Source organism: Chlamydotis macqueenii, chromosome 2 (assembly GCF_036417535.1).
Source record: "Chlamydotis macqueenii isolate bChlMac1 chromosome 2, bChlMac1.mat, whole genome shotgun sequence".
Lineage (NCBI taxonomy): Eukaryota > Metazoa > Chordata > Aves > Otidiformes > Otididae > Chlamydotis > Chlamydotis macqueenii.
Window position 1 is genome coordinate 137,698,598 of NC_141557.1, and position 16,817 is coordinate 137,715,414.

General features: G+C 41.9%; 1 protein-coding gene across 5 annotated transcripts in view; it reads right to left on the reverse strand.

The window, feature by feature from the left end:
* Positions 1–16,817, reverse strand: part of RUNX1T1 (RUNX1 partner transcriptional co-repressor 1) — a 116,673-nt gene that overhangs the window by 98,057 nt on the left and 1,799 nt on the right. For 2 of the 5 annotated variants that reach the window (XM_086741006.1, XM_086741004.1), the window contains exon 1: positions 16,533–16,769. The exons of 2 other annotated variants lie outside the window; for them this stretch is intronic. The gene's annotated coding sequence lies outside the window, so the exon portion shown is untranslated. Of the gene's footprint in view, positions 1–10,968; positions 11,110–16,532; positions 16,770–16,817 lie in introns of those variants that run through there. One more of the 5 variants, XM_086741008.1, reaches the window with a different exon arrangement.

Genomic DNA, 16,817 nt, shown 5'->3' on the forward strand with positions numbered 1-16,817 from the left:
TAAATTTCCATAAATGCATACAACATTCCCTAAATTATTGGTATGGTTTGATCTGATTTTTATGGCCCCTGCAAAAACTGAAAAATCCTTCACTGACCAAGTAGCCCTATTAATTTCACTGAGATCACATAAACATTAAGTTTTCTACCGAGTGACAATAGCACAATCTGGCTGAAATATGGACTTACAGTGGATCATTAAATTAACATCATATTTTGGATTCAGAATTACACAGCAACCATCTGTAAAGATGTATTAATGTTTTGTTAACCTTTACTAATTTGGCTACTAGAAATAATTACAATCAAATATGTTAAGTTATGTAACATATAACAATTTAGTATTTGTGTCTGCTGAACAGCACACTCCTTTTCCATGGCTGGTAAAAGATTTTTAAACTTCTTACTGTAGGGGAAAAAAAAAAGTTCATACTCCAAAAAAAAAGCCCCCATCTGTTGTCCACTTTACAATGAAGACATCACGTTAACTTACTACTCTTCCTTTGTTTCAGCCCTACGTTCATTTTCTCTGTAAGCCACATTTTCCAAAGTGATGGATGCATTCTGCTATACTTATTCTATGCTAATCCCTTTTTTTAAATTTATTTTTGCCTCCTGAATTGTAAACTGCTGCTGTTGTTCGAATGTACATGCAAAATCATCTGAAGTCTGAACTTCACTGAAAGCAGAATGCCTCAAACAATTTGTAGTCTTACAAGAACGTTATAAAAAAGGATCAACATGTTGTATTACCATGGAAATTTTGAAAAACATACTTTCCCAAACAAATATTACTTTTTCTCAATGGTATGAAGTAATGAAAACCACATGTGTAAATCTGCGATCCGTGCAGTAGTTCAAGCTGCAGCTAATAGAAAATACAGAGAGTGAACTCTGCCATATAAAGGATTCTTGTTACAGAAATACAATGTGAAAACCAGATGCAGACAGAAAACCTTAATCACAGATGGGAATGTAATCACTGGCATACAGAATACTTTTTTGATCAATCTCAACCATATGAGAAATGTATTTATTTTCTAAGGAATGCAATAACTCGGGAGAGTCTTCTATTTGAATTCAGTTAACCTCATATTCACAGTGCTTTTATCTTATATGTGGAGAGAAGGAGGATATAATCTGAGCCAAGATTTTCAGAAGAGCCATTGGCCCTGGCAAATCATTCTTGTATCAGCTTATCTTTCAAGGAATTAATAGGATGTAAAGACTACAAATATCAGGATCACCCTCAAAAGAAATCAACCATTATTGCACTTCCTTGTTACTGCCAGAAATCCCTTCATCACCTAAGCACTTCTCTGGTTAAATTTTTCCCTTAATATGTGGTTCTTCAGAAATACAATGCTGAGAGCAGCACTGTTGCACTGAAGTTCTCCTAATCAGATCTGGTCCCTGCTCCTTTGTAAAACCTGAAGAGTCATCGGTTCAAAACTAAGTTTAATTTGGGCTTCTGGAAGCGTGAGTGAATGCTCTCCACCCACACAGCTCATGGATGTCAGCGGGAAACAAAGGTGGCAGCACACTGCAGCTACCTAGTTACATCAAGTGTCCAAAGGTAGATGGTCTTCTTCTACCAATGACCCAGACCAAGGTAGGACCAACATAGCTCCCACTACTTTTCATTGCTGGTGACATTTCTGCTCAACTTTTAAGAGATGGAAATACTACAGTAGTAGTAGTAGTACTAGTAGTACTAGTAGTATTTCCACGTAAAATACAGAAATTGCCATTAAAATCTGAAAATCAGGTTCAGAATTCAAGTCATCGATATGCTACCAACAGGTCCTACCTATGCTGCTACAAAGGCTCAGCATCTTCAAGCACCCACTCCTACAGTTCATCAGCCAATTTGCTGTTACATTTGCCTAAATAAATTTCACACCTGGTGATTGAACTGGACTGTTACATTCAACTGCAATATTAAAGAAAGCTTATGCTAGGAAATAAAACTTAAGAAAGAAAAAGCATCCAGAGCTGACAGAGCTCCAGGCTCCAGCAGTGGCAGTTTACATCTTGATCCCTGCTACACCCTCGTCCTGGAGGTACCCACTCTACCCAAGGGTACGGCAGCTCTTTACACAGCACTAGCTGACTGTCATGGTTCACAACTGAGCTTTTTAAGGTAACACAAAGTCAATATTAATTTATTTTAATAGTACTAAATAACATAAACCGCAAGGATTTGGTAGCTGTCACACTGGAGGGCAGAGGGAGTGCCAAAAGCCTTTGATGGACACAGAGTAGGCAGATTGTCCCTCTCTCTTAGAGCCTCTAAGTTCCATTACCATCACCCCATTTTAGGTACCTGCAGTAACAGGACACAGCCTCTTCAGCACCCTACCACAAGACTCCCAGCAATGGCTCATCACAGACGCTCACCTGACGAATTCTGCTGTTCCTGGAAATGTGCTTCCTTAACTGAATGCCTGTGTGCCAGCTAAAATTTGAAGTAAACAACTCGCTTTTTCCCTCCTGTCTTAACAACTAGCAAACCATCTGATGAAAATACTTTGATTCCACCACTGCAACAGAAGGTTTTTAAACCACTTTGTCTCTTCTGCCATTTAACTTTAAATTTCTGAGACTATAGCACCGATATACAGTGCAGAAATCAATATTTAAAGTAATATGGGTTGGATATGCTTGTCTTATTTCTAAACAAGCATGCCTAGATTAATAATAAACTTTGGCCAGATACATATTTTAATTTGCATGTTTTTCACACAGCATCATCATCATGTGTGTAGAGTGCTAAAAATGGAGTGAAACCTTCCAGCTGTGAAACAGTTCCACGTGACAAAACAGAGAGAGATCCTGAAAACTCCTGCTTCGTGTCATGTGTGGGCATGTGCCTTTTTTTCCCCCCCTCTCATCTAATTTCATCTGCGAGAGACTGTCCCTAGAGGACAAGAGAAGAGAGAACCAATTATATCCAGAGGTTGGTTTCTCCAAAATGAAGGCATCTGTTCCATGCCAACGACTTCCACATGGAAGAAAAACAGAACTTTGAAGGCATCTGCGTTCATGGTTGACAGTCGCAGATCTTGGGGTGTACTGTAATTGCCCAGCTGCAAACATGATTTGGTTGCTGCTGTTGTCAGCTGATCTCCTTGCACTGAAAAGAGAGGAGCTTAACTAGCAAATAGCTGGATAAAAATCAGGAATTCTTACAGAATACTGACACCTTTTCCCTTCTGAAAGAGGTATTTTTTCCTGGTATGATGAGTTTGATGGAAGGAAATTGCAAAGTGTTTTTTAAATGAACATTTTACAAAATACTCTGCTCTAAAATGCTATTCTTTAAATAATGCACAAGTCCAGGCACAATGTACACATTATTTGTTAGGATTTCAGGCTGATGTATCGTGATTCAGAAACCAGTATGATTCACCAGCCACATAATCCTGCAGCCCACCTTTATTTAGGCAAGTAGCCTCTGTAAACCAAGAGCACACCTGAGCAGAAGCTCAGGGTTTTCACCCAAAATGCATATGGCAGAGAAGTAACTAGTGTGATATTTATTATTCGACTCACGTCACTTCCAATGTGAGTAGACACTTTCCAAAAGACACTTAAAAGAAACATTACTGGTAGTTCAAAACCTAACGTAAAAGCATTAGGTGCTTCAGCTGCAGTGAGATACTCAGTAACGCTGTGTGCTGTCACTTTAAAAAAAAAAAAAAAAAAAAATCAAGCAAACAGTTAACCAGAAGCTCATCCAAAGCAGCAAGACCCTAAGTGATCTTCCAAAGCACAGCACTGAGTGCCATTTAGGGTTCCAAGACTACTGATGGTGCAATTAAAATCAGACTGGCTTAGGCAGAAAAAGCATTTACATTCCCTAACTTCCGCTCACCAAGTAAAAGAGGATCATAGTTTCCAAAATATTTCGTGCACTTCATGGGTTTTTGTTGTTACCTAGGACTTTTATCATCAGCTTGAAAGAAAGAAGACATTGTATCTTAGGGAAATACCTTTCAATTTAATTAGAAAAAAATATATTTGTTATTCTGCCAGGTAACCACACAGCTTAGGAAGGACGGTAAGGATTCCTATGCAGTTTCCCTTGCCTGGCACATACCTCAGATTATTATCAATGCATGAAGTAGGGAACCTGGGGGGACACAGTAGGCCTGACACTTCCTGAGCACTTCTGAATTCCCTGCAGGAAGGACAAGAGTTGGCAGCTAGGACAATTAACACAGCCACCTGCTTCCTGTGACCGCCTGGGGAGCAGACATGGCCACCGATGACTTGCAATGTCACTTAGGTCCTGCCCATCCTTCTCTTCCCAGAGAAAGTATGGGATATCAAAAACAATAGTGGCCAATAATAGCTCTGTAAGAGGAGAAATTTAGGCCTGGACTTAAAAAAAAAATAAAAATAAAAAAAAATAAGAAAATTAACATCAAAACCTCCCATGAATTTCACGGGTGGACCAATAAATCTCGGAACCTGGAAGAGAAATCATACATTCATTCATTCTTTAAAACTACTGTAGCTGTTATTTACTGTAGCCGTACACTTCTCTGGAAACTTTTGGACAGGCTGCTGGCTTAAACGCAGCTTAACACAGCTCTTGGGAGACAGAAGTTGAGAGTCCTGGTCCCACAATGAGAACATATGAGATTATTATTACAGAAGGAATAAACTTTTTTTCTCCCCTTTATATGGAATTCTTCATCAGGTAAGTCTATCATTTTCAATTCAAAGAGAATGACTTACTTTAGGACCTGAGCCAGCCCACTTAACCCTACATAAGATAATATTGTCAGGGCCATATCTGGACCTACGCCTCACAATCATTCCAGCAAAGTATTGTTAGGATCACAGATCTGAGATGGGGGCACAGAAAGCCTGAAGGTCCAGGTCCTCAGACTGGTGTTTAGACAAAAGAAACACTATCTTCAATAGAACCAAGTATGTGAGCACCATGGAAGATGTAAACTCCAGCACTTTAATTCAACATTCACAAGCTCTGCTGACCCATGGAGTCGTGTTAATTTATCATGGTGCACATGAAATGCACGCAACATTCAGAAACTCAGCTAGGCCATTCAGGTCAGTACGATGGTTTCCTTGCTCATCCGCAGCGTGCTTTAATACAGGTTGCAGCCTGCTTTTCCAGCATTAAGTGGTTTGCCAATGAGCTTTAAAAATAATAAATAGTACAGTCATAAAACAGCTTTTCCTTAATGGTTCCTAGAACTCAGTGACTTCACTCACTAAAACTCTTTCTATAACATTACCCTTAAATACTTTTAGCAATGCCACCATTAAAATAAAATAAGAAATCATCCTGGCACTACCATCCATTGATAACACACCCATAGGTGCCATTATCCCTAGATTTGTTGGCAGCTTTCTCTAGCACCACTAGGCTTTAATGGTTCTGGCAGCAAACCCCACCTGGATGTCACTGAAAGCACTCCTTTGGAACACTCTTCCCAAATATCCTTTGCAGCAGTATCACTCAGTCTCCTTTGTTGCATCCTAATCATCTCATTTTCTGGCAATAGCCTCACCCTCTCTCGCTGTCAAAGCCTGAGCTGGTCTAGGGCAGTTCTCTTCTTGAACTTGTCTGACGCATGTGTGATTTGATGTTAGGATGAATTTTCCAAGAGGATTTCAAGACAGTATCTTTGCTGCTCAGGTTCGGAGTTCAATTGCATCCCACCTTTAAGATGTATTGTATTCCATCCTAGTAACACAACATCACCAAACCAACGGGGAAGCAAAGCACAAGTACAAAATCCTGTATAATTTGATGCCTCATAACGGAGACTGTGAAGCCTTGGGACCACCAGAAGGCACGCACAGATTTACTCAACATGCCACCCAACCTGTCATGACAGCATGAAGAAACAGCATCCCGATACTGCCGTTACAAAGTAAACAAAACCAAAACCAGAAAATGTATTCTGGAAAATAAATCAGAATAGGAAAAAAAGCAGAGAAGTTTTGGGGGTTAGATTGGAGGTTTTTGCCCAAGCTATTTGAAATAACACTTGTGCCACAACCGAAATAATACTTGCACCTGTGTGGCCATCATCAGAAATAAAAAAAAAAAAAAAATTTAGTCAGTAGGTCTCCAAATAAAAGGAGTCACAAAAGAAAAAGGCTAGTGGTAATGCCTACTGCTCACGCAAATTGTATATTAACTTCCAACACAACAGACATGCATAAGTCTCCTAGAGCTACAAAAGTAGCTACAGTCTTGTACAATTTGTAATGGCCATGCAACCATCTCCCCGGACGCTTGTCAAAATTCCTGGTTTTTACTCACTGCATCAGCCTGCCTTTTCATAAATTATATGTATTTTGTTATATGCCGTTGCCTGCCACTGTGTGCAGATGAATTCCACTCCACTAGGTGGAGTCTTCTGTCTTTCCTGACAGCAACCTTATTTCCGAAAGAACCTATTATCCTCCAGAAACTCTGGATATTTACTTTATGAGCACCACAGTCTACCTGTCTTGATGGACAGAAAAGTGCCAATGAATCAAACACCTTCTTAAAACGACTGCAGAAATCACGAACTATCCCAATGAAGAACCCATGCCAGCATGTTGCAATATGGGATCATTCAGGAATACTGTTGCTGTACAGTTCTGTGTAACACAACTGTGTTTTTATGATGACTAAAAAAAAGGGTATCACTTAACTCACCATATGACACATGCCCAAAAACTACATAAAAACAAAAGCAAGTTGATGAACTTCTTTCAAATTCTTTGTGTGTATTCAGAAATATTTTGGGTATCTAGGATGCCCTTCCTTTCCAGGCATCTCAAAATGTGGTACAGAAAATTAACGGGAGCATGAAAGGATTTCTTTCCATATTCACATTCCCATTCACAACCACTGGAGATAAATATGGCAACTCTTCAGTAGGAACAGCAAAACTGCAAGCAGCGTTTTTGGCAAAGAAAAAGAAAAACAGAGCACTCCCATGAAACGTGTTCAGAAAATTTAGATAAGAAAATCTGGATACCCTACACGCAGTTATAATCTTTCTTTTGGGGTTGGACTCCACCCCAGTCCCTGTGAAAAGCACCAAAAAAAGTCCCATAACCGAAGCAAGAAGCCCCTATTCAGTCAGACAGTATCTTCACTAACATGCTACAAGAGAGCATTTGCTCGGTAATACTCGCCAGCAGAAAGCTCCACGTAGGTGCCAAGCACTAACGCGAGGCTCCTCAAGGCTCTCGCATCCCCGGGCCAGCCGAGGTAGGGCTTCCTCAGCACGGCTTCTGCTGTTGGCAGATATCACCAGCTATTTCAGGCTACAGACATTTTTGCCCCGATCGGCCCTGTTTTTTGTAATATTTACTTCCTGTACATATGTCTATAACTATGTATACGTCCCACAGAAGGTGAGGTTTAACAGGGTTAGCTTTGTTGAAGAAAAGAAGGTTTGGAGGAAAGGAAACAACTTTCACGTTTCGAGGATTTGAATCTAGTGACTGTCACGGGATGTAAACACTCTTATGGGGAGGAAGGCTTTTTGCTATGTTTCAGGAATGCACAGAGTTTTGGATAAAATCTGTATAAATAATTATCCCTCTGTCATTCAACATAAATTTATGCACATGTGTGCACACAGTTATGTTTGGGAATACAAACTATAAAGTAGACATGCCACAGACTTCTAGACAACCTACCACAAGCACAGATCTTGCACAAAATCCATTCTATATTTAAATTTTAGTTTATTGAATTTTAATTATTTCTGATCTGTAAATCACCAAGGAAAATCCCCCAAGGTCAAAAGCTTACAAATCCAATTGCAAAGCCAAACAGAAGCATCATCAAGGCCCTTTCCCATACAGGCACCTGCCAAAAAACTGAGTTCCTGACTACTAGATTAGAATCCAACAGCTAAAACCCACTCTACTGTGAAAACCAGGAAATTCTTTATTTTAAAATAAAGGAGTAAAAGCTCTTATTTTTTTTTCTGCACACGTTTACTCATGATATGTACATAGGGCTCTATAGATGCAATGGTTAGTTATCACTTCTTCATTTAGATCCTTATTTATAAAATTCATGAATGCATACCCTTTTCATTAGGGTTTGGTGTTTTTTATTAAAAAGCAATAATGTTATTTTCTTTGGAGATGCCTCTGATAGGAAATTCATGCTCTACTAATGCCGTGCTTTCCAGGCTCATAAAACTCACTTGGATTAGCAGCTCTGCAGCAGCGAATATTTTTGTATATATGTATTCAAGCCCGATTTAATAATTTCATTTATCATGGAAAAAGTTACTCCAAAAGCCCCATTAACTAATCATGTCTTTGATGAGTCTAAACTTGAGATCTGCAGGTACAGCAGGAACGAAGGAAGCCCAAGAATGCTCCATCATACTCTCAACATCCTTTACCACAAGGTCCTCAGTTGTAGGTAAAGCTGCATTGTTGCAGCGGGGAAACAGTCACTCGTCATTTTAAGATACAATCACAGCTTATTAATAAAATGATTTTAAATGTACGAGTTAAATCCTTTTACCAATATAGCGACATTCAGCTATCCAGTGCCATTTTTACAGTCCAAATAGATATGGTCCTAATTGCATAATGCCATTTTATCCGCTGAAGATAAAAGTGCCGATAAACAAAAATGCACATTATGCAGGAGTTTTTTCAGAATAGATTTTTTTTTTAAATAACCCACTTGCATTAACAAAAGATTGCAACGGCTTCCAAATTATAGGGTGTTATTTTTAGTGGAAGTAGTTCAATATTCATATTGGAGCAGATGTAGCAGTTTAACAAAACAGCTCTTCAAATCCTGCACAAATTGAAAACAGGAAAACTGATTGCATTTTCTCTTATCACTTTCCTTTTCTGAATTGACACTTTTGGCCTTCTGAAAATTTACACATGGCTTTCATCTCAACAGCACCTGCTGATCAAACAGAAACCTAACATTTTCATGAAAATGGTATAAAGGACTAGTTTTCTTTTTACCATCTTAAAGGGCATCAGCAGTCCACTTGATGGCAACAATTGCTGAGTAGATGGCACACTCAGAATACATTTTATATTTTCATTACACTTACTTTTAAAAATGAGTTAAATCACTAGTGGTTCTTTCATATCAGCTCTTTGTCTGCTTTAAATTAATTTCAGTCTCTATCTCTGCCTAACCCTGATGGGTTTCATTCTAGTCAGCTAGATTTTAAAGAACATCTGAAAGCCTTTGAAATAATAAGATATACTGTATGCTCTGCAGCCACTGGGTCTTCTTTATATATGCATTTATATGCAATCACATAAATTAATATATACAATTATGCATACACATGCACATATTGTATAGACATTTCTTTTTACAGCGCTTATACTAAGGAAAAAATGTGTATATATATCATTCTGAGACATTCTCACTGCACTGAATTCCCTGAGCATTGTTAGTAATGCATGTTGAGGGGGGGAGAAACTCAAAGCACATTTATTTATTTTGAAGTTGTTCTTTGTTTGCTTTGCAACCTTCAGACTGGGAGAAGGTCTGGGAGGTGCTCTAGAACTTGAGCATCAAAATCGGCTTGAGATGCTGCCCCTGGCGAACACAGCAAGCATGCAAACAGGACAATCAGAAGTCCTGGGGCTCTTGAAAAAGTTTAAAGGTATCAAGTCATGTATATAAAATAGGAAACATAAGTACCTTGTTATCCTGTCTGCTTCTAAGCTTGTAAACTCTGAAGTGCAGCAGCAGGTAACAAGGACCATTTTCCCACGTACATAATTCCAGGTGTAATTAAAGATACTCCTGAAACCTGCTACGTGTCAGCTTCTTAACTGATAGAGCCCTAACCCCTCTGAAGTATGCTGCTGCCATCCATTACCATTCTGCTTCAGTGATAAGGTAACCCGAAGGCAGAGATGACATACAGTAATGTATGCGCCACTCCAGACAGTTGGTTCGTGAATTTCAGCGTTTCATCATGCTCACTGAGGCAATCGCAAACCTAAAATGTCAATATGTTCAGTCAATGGAAGTAAAATAATGGGGCTCTATTGTCTTACCCTATCGATCCGTTGCTGTCAACAAGAATACATGCCCCCCTTGCTTTAAACAAATTTTAATTAGGCTTTTAGTTACCGGATCATAGCTGTATATCTATTTGTGCAAACACTTGACAAAGCGAAACGGCGACATAAATATTTCAAACTTTTAAATATATTTTAAAGGTAATTGTTTAAGGTTGTTTTAAGAGACGACCGCCAATAAAGCCGCTTGCTGAGGCAGCCTGTGTACTCGCACTTCGCGTGCAAGTCATCTTAACCTGGCCAGCAGCGAAAAACCACCATCAAAAGTCCAAAATAACAACAACAACAACAAAAAGCCAATACACACACACACACACAAAAAAAAAAAAAAAAAAAAAAAGGCTACTTTTTCTAAAACCCGCTGTCATCCTCCGTAGGGATTTTGGAAGCCGTGAGCCTCTGCTGCAGCCACCCGGACAGGAGAGGGTGGGTGCCCGTGCTCCGGTCACGGGAAGGGACGGGCTCCCGCCACAGCCCCCGCCCCAAGGCCACCCGGGGGTGGGGGTGCCCCTCCCCGTCCCATGAAACACCCAGACAAGCCGCTTTCCTCCTCCCTCTGCTGTGTTTAAAGTGGGGTCCCTCGGTAACCCATTGTTCTCCGGCTCCCCCTCTTCCCCTCAGCGCGGTCCAGGGGCGGGGAGGAGGTAGCGCCCCGGCCGCGGCCGCCCCCCGGCACAACAAAAGGCAGATCCCCCTCTCCCCGCCGGCTGATCTCTGCCTGTAAATCCCCGCCCGCTACGGGGAGGGGAGGAGATAAGAGGTGACATCTTCACTTCTCCCCGCTCCTATCGACTTGTGCAGCGCCGAGGGAGCCCGGCGGGAGGGCGGCGAGGGGTGTCGTCCCCCCCGCACCATCCCGCCCGCCTCTCCCCTCACCGCGGGTGGAGATTACCTTCCGGCGGAGGGAGGGAGGCGGGCAGGCAGGCGCCGGAACGGCCCGGGCTTTGTGCGCCTGAAACGCACCTCGCAGCTTATCTGCGCGCAAGGACGGCGCACCGCACCGCCCTGGCCCCGCCGGCGCGGGGGGTGCGGGACGGCGGCGCGCATCGGGGCGATTGCGGTATCAGCGCGGCCCAGGCGGAGGCCGGAGGGAGGGAGCGGCGTTGGGGCGGCCCCGGGGTCCCCAGGGAGGCTGCGGGGGGAGGTGCCAGATCCGCGCCGCCTGCCGGGTGAGAGGGTGGCGGCGCCCCATGGGCCCCAGGCAGGCATCCGACCCCCTGCACCCGTGGACACTGCTGCGAAATCTCTTCGGGATAGGGACCCTGCCAGGGACCCAGGGTGGGCTTACCCACCTCAGGTTGCCTCCATTTGCACCAAGGCGACAGCCTCCCGCCCAGCTGCCGCCTCACACACTGCACCTGTGTCCTGCACAGGGCGCGGTGGCTCCTGGCCCAGACACCACCTGGCCCACCACAGGTACCCTGCTCCCAGTTTGGCCAAGTCCTGACCCAGGCAGGAGAGCCTGACCACCACGCTGCCGCTACCAGCAGTGGCATCATCCACCAAAGGATGAACGATAAGCCAAAGCAAGTCCCTACACACCTAACAGTTCAGGTTTGGAGAAGACAGAGGGTTTATTTGGATGGGATTCATCAAAGAGGATTGGGTTATCACAAGGTCCAGGGAGAGGAGGCAGGAAGGCAGCCTACAGCAAGCACGGCCGGTTGGCAGAACGGCTGCACCAGCGCCAGGCTGCCCAGCGAACTCTTGCACACTCAGGTTTTAAAGTCTTAAAAATCTTTCTCCCTAGGAATTGACACTTATTTGAAAAGGAGATGCATTTCCCTGACTCGTCTGTTGAGGAGCAGGTTGAAGGCTGGGATGAGGACAATGACAGTACACTGGAGTGAGACAGGCATTGCTCAGTGCAGAACTCCTTCCAAAATCACTCGGCCAAGATAGCAGGTTTTGGGGTTTTTTGGGGGTTTTTTTGGGTTTTTTTTTTGGTTTTTTTTTTTTCCACAAGAAAAGAAATAAAGGGAATTTGACACATAATACCAAGTGAAAACCAGAACCTAGATGGGGGAAGGGCATGTGTGTGAAAATCGTGTCACTGCAATGAATGTCAGATAAAAAGGGGTCTGTCACAAATCCTCCACTAATCCAATAATGCGAAAACCTCTTGGTATCACTGAGACGTAGCACAAGGTAATATTTTTTTTTCCGTAAACCACTCTGTATGTTTTGCCTTAGAAAGACAGCAATTTGGCAAATTTTCCTGTCACAAAACCAGGACTTTGATTTTTCATTAAAGGCAAACTGATTTTCACATGTCAAATTTACTATGCATTCCTCAGCCAATATTTTTACCCTGAAGAAGGGCCACTTCTCCCTCAACTTCCTCCAGTTGTCAGTTGTGTGACAACCATATTTAGAGGTAATCAGACAGGTCATATTACAAAAGTTAGTCAACTCATTTGAAACCTTAGCCCCTAAACTTAATGGTATGTCCTATGCATTTCTAAAGAAAAACGACTTTAATTAATTCAACCTGCAAGGTACCACAGAGCTTTCTCTCTGCATATGTTCTTTCAAAATACTATGTAGAAAGGAGGGATCGCTCTTTTTAGGGATATTTGTAATGTTGTTTTTTTTTTCCTTGAAATATATATATCTCATGCCGTGGACTAATTTAGGATCCATCAGATTCTCATCTTGCAGAGCCACAATGTGTGTCTTGTATCTATGTTGGCCAGTCTGACAGGCAGTTTTGCTACTTGAATCACAATTCTCTAAAGAAACACACTAAACCAGGATCCTTTCTAATGTAAACAATTTGCTGCAAAAACACTCACATTTTAAAATAAAGCAATGTGTACTAATAAAATAAATACAATCAGAGTACAAATGTGTAACAGAAGTGGCATTCCATAAGCACAGCTGTCTCAAAGTCCAAGCTGCAGGCTAGAAATCTTAATTTCAACTGACTCTCTCTTAATAATGGGTTACCTTCCTATAAAGCGTAAAGTCCATCTGCCCCAGGCAGATAAGTTTTGAAGCATTAAAATAGATAAAAATCTAACATTTTCTGTCTTGCATTGAATATGTGAATTCTAGTGTGCTATAATGTGAGAATTCCAACATATGACCATTATGGCATAATATCTCATAGCTCGGCTTGTCATTACTTCACTTGTAATTCTTATGTTAATTACGTTCATAATTACTATAAACAGATGTGGTAGAAATTCATGTGACCTTTTACTGCAGGATACGTTTCTCACTCTTTCCACTTTATTTTAGTCATGTAGTGTTAAACCGGAGGAAAGTATTTCTGACACAGTTTGCATGCACATGTGAGCATATTTAACATGAAACCATTTCTACCTCATATTTTAGCCAAAGGACCACCTATATGCCACAGCACATTGACACAAAAGTGACGCTAACAGAGAAGTCTGCCCTGAAACATACTCCTAAAAGACTGTGCTTGCAGTGAGTCTTTTTGACTAAACCTAGCAGAAGCCACCACTGAAGCCTAGGACTTCCACGGAGCACCGCATTTTTATTCAGCACCTTTGTTAATGCAGCAGTATCCTGCTTTACAACTACAAGTACATGACAGCCATACAGCAATTTATTTTACTCACAGCCCAACCATCACCGTCTGTACACAAAACACATTTACAATAAAATCACTATGGATTTCATTAAGAGAAAGCCTACTCGAATTTCGTTTCTTTGGACCTAATCTATAATTAGTGTGGACAGACAGGTGCAAACCCTTCTCCTCTACAGATGGCTACTGGAAATGGTGCAAAATAGCTCCTTCTGTTTAAACAACACACAGATAACCTGCCCTGCTCTTATCACTTACAATTACCTCCATTATACTGAACTAATGTTTACTTTAATAAAATGTCCACTGTTCTCTAAACGTTATTTGGAAACTTTCATATCAATGGCAGAAAAAGAAATGAAGATGGAAGTAGGTGTCTTTCATATTAAAATATTCTGGGGAAGGGAAAGAAACAAAAGGCCTTTTAAAGGGCAGGATATTTTGACTTTGATTTTGCATCTGCTGATCATCTTCCTTTATCCACAAAACCACACAATATACTACTTCCTGATGTATTTATGCTACCATATATTAAACTAATCAAGTTTATAGTAAATAAGAACAGCATAACTGCTACTTTGAAGCAGTTCTTTAAAAAGGAAGGTCTATATAGAGGAAAACCAAGACCCTTAACGTTAAAAGCTCAGTTCTTAAGCTAACTCTTTTAGATCTTTCATGTGAAAGAAGGTGAAGAAAATAAAATCTGGAAGCCAATGTTTTAAGAATTTACACTCTCAGTACTTACGCTAAATTCAGTTTAAACTTCTATAAATATTATAGGTTGCTAATTAAAGGCAGTAAGAAACAGAGCAGGCTGCTACTAACTACATGGATCAAAGTTTCTTTAATGTATTCAGACTTAAAATAATTTTCTTTTTACATTTCTTTAGCCAAGCTGTGAGAAATAGCCCCTGCACAACACCAAATTCACGTTTTATTTCAGCTAATAAGGCTTCTTGATCTCTGCAGGACAACTTAAGTTTCTACAGAACAAAGAACAAGATCTCCTCTTCCCCCATCTAAAAAAATCTGAAGCTCCTGCAATAGCAACATACTAATATCCTTATTCAATTAGCTAAAGATTTAACAGTAATGGACTGTGGCAAGTGGATTTGAAAGATGAAAATGACAATCGCAAGCCCTTTCTCCCGTCACCCCCAATGCAAATAGTGCAGATGCTTGTTTCACCCAAAGCGTCTGGCAAGGAGAGGAGCTCACAGCCTGCCCGGTACCTCAATGAAGTGAGCTTCGCATTCAACGCCTGTCGTCTGAAGTTCATTTCAGAGAAGTGAGAAACAGGATTTGACAGGGAAGAATGTCCTGAACTGGCTAGCCACTGACCAGCACTCCAGGTGGAGCTATTTTTCTCCCCTTTATTCTATAAACAATACTCCCAGTATAAAACTCCATGTGCGCGCAGGCGTACACAGATGAGAGACACCGTGTGATGTTTTACTGGTCCATTATCTAGGCACAAAATGAGTTAACATTAAGGTGGTCAAAAATGGTCGAAGGCAATGTTTTACTTAAAAAGATTTTTGGAAACTACTTAAAAGCTCAAAGCCTTTGAAGAAAAAACAACTCGAGCAGCAGTTGCCAGGAAGCAGTGACCTAACGCTTGCTGTCTGCATTCCATTACAAACAGAATGGTTCTTGTCCTCCTACAGCCTCCTCCCGGCTAGGCAACCCAGCCACGCACCTTCCCGCAAACCGCGGGCCCAAGGAGAAGTCCTGCCATCATCTTCACCCCCCTTCCACGCACGCCTCTCTCGCCTGGCTTCAGCTTGCCAGAGGCGCCACCGGGGTTAAAGGGTGGGGTGAGGTTGTTTTGGTGGGGTTCGGGGTTTTCCTGCGCTGATGCGCTGTTGAGCTTCTCCCATGACAGCAAAGAGAAGTGGTGCATGAATTGAAAGTAGGAGCAACTCTACTGAAGGTTCGGAGATGATAGAACTAGCCTTGGAAAAGCTGTCAGCTATGAAATGAAGTGGAACTTCCTAATTAAAAACCTTTACAGCGAATCTGCAGCACATCTCACAACTAACAAAGCCTTTGCCAACTCTGTATTTTCATAGACTCATATTCAGATCTTTTTCCTAGCATTTTTTTTTCTATTGATGGGGCGCCATAGAAAAACCCAGTGCTAAAACTAGGACACATAAACGAGATAGACTAACTTTTTCAACGTTCAGCCGAGTTGAAGGAAATTCCCCGATCATATTGGATTTCCTAAGGAAATCAGCCCAGAATAAACTGAATGAGGTTTTCAGACTTCCCATGGAAAGGTCAAGCATCAGCTTTAACAACCATTAGAAACCAGTTTCAATCCTCTCGGCTATCCAGATTCACTAAACCGTTAACAGAAAAGCAGAAGAGAAAACCTGGACAATAGAATTCAAATCTAAAACTGTCCGTGAAGGATGTCTGGCCTCAAACTACAGTTAACAAAGTTGCTTATTTAAACTTTCCATTGCATCTGTCAGGATGCAAAAATGGAGAAAGAAATGTAAGGCTACAAGGGTGTAATTAAATGAATTGTATTCACCCTTAGCCCTAACATATTGTGTTTACAAATACAATAATTATGTTTCTAGCTACATGTCAAAAGAAAATATTTTCTAAGCCGTTCAAAAAGCATGCAAGCATTACTGTAAGTAGGAAATAAGTCAAAACATATTAGTAGACCAAAGATGGGGGGGGGGGGGGGGGGAAATCCTGCTTTGGTCAGCAACTCGGACCACCGTCAGGGGATAAATCAATTTGCAGCAGCAGCTGTGGACAGCCATTTAAGTCTGGGGCCTGAACAGATTAATTAGGGGAAGCGATGTTAAAAGTTAAAGGGGTCAGCGTTACATTAAGCACACAGATATTTGCTGGAGCCAGCGCTTGGCTGTACATACCGAGACTCGGCAGACATCCTTCTACTCGGTCAGGGCCATGCCTGCAGCCAAGCCCCGGCTTCCCACGGCAGCTCCCGCAGGATGCGTTTAAGAGGGATATACCTGCCTTTGCCCCCGGCCCCCGCTACGCCTTGCCTCTCGCATCCCCCTCTCCTCGCAGGGTGAAGGCCGGCAAGGCAAAAACCGGAGCAGCTTCTTTTCGGGGAGCAATCGCTGTCGCCGGTCCCAGCGACCCGAGGGCAGCGGCTGCCGTCTCGGCGCTGCCCGGAGGCTGCGAGGCGGGGA